The sequence below is a fragment of the Teleopsis dalmanni genome, chromosome 2 (assembly GCF_002237135.1).
Source record: "Teleopsis dalmanni isolate 2A chromosome 2, ASM223713v2, whole genome shotgun sequence".
NCBI lineage: Eukaryota > Metazoa > Arthropoda > Insecta > Diptera > Diopsidae > Teleopsis > Teleopsis dalmanni.
The window spans coordinates 179924624-179925460 of NC_051847.1; positions in this window are offsets into that span (position 1 = coordinate 179924624).

Below are 837 nucleotides of genomic sequence, written 5' to 3' on the forward strand. Positions count from 1 at the left end.
AATATTTAAGGAAATGCGCCTAAAAATACTCTAGAAAACAGCAAAACTTCCTACACAAACGCAAACACAAACACAAAAAGTTCTCCAGTTCTGAATGTTAAAAAAGGTTTGAGATTGCTAAACTTTGACATATATATATATATATGTATATTTTAATGAAATTAAATTTGATTTTATGTTTTTTTAAATTTTGTAGAAAAAAATCTCAAGGAATAAATAATAAAGCGCCTACGGCAAAACAACTTTGAAAATAGGAATTTTAGTCACGTGTATTAAAAAAGTTTTAAAGGAAAAAACTTTACCATACACTAAAAAGAAGTTAACTATACATTAAAAGACATATAAGAAGTAAACTAAGAATAGGTTATTGTTACGTTGGAAAGGTCCGCTTTGCACATCAAAGGACACCAAATAATGAGACCAAATAATAGCCCGTTGTGATACTATAGATAAACGTTCAACAAACGCCAGACCAGGAAGACGACAAAGAAAATAGATTTGCGAGACTATCAACTATAACGTTGAAGAAAAACACACAACTCTTCCATTTAAGTAAAAGCAAAAACAACCTAAAATCTATATAATCTATAAATCTATAAATGTGACTAGCTCTTTATTCCAAAATTACAGCTGTATCAGGCTAGTTGAAATAGATGGCGCAAAAATGTTTGGTTTTTTGTTAGCCAAAAATGGGCACAAACACACAAAGTGAAATACAATTTCCTCCTCCTATGCAGGTTATCGTAACTCTGGAAATATTATCAACAAACATTTAAGCTTAAAAAAGATGAAACCTCCTTTAATTTTGGACCACATCCATGTTGTAATCATACAATC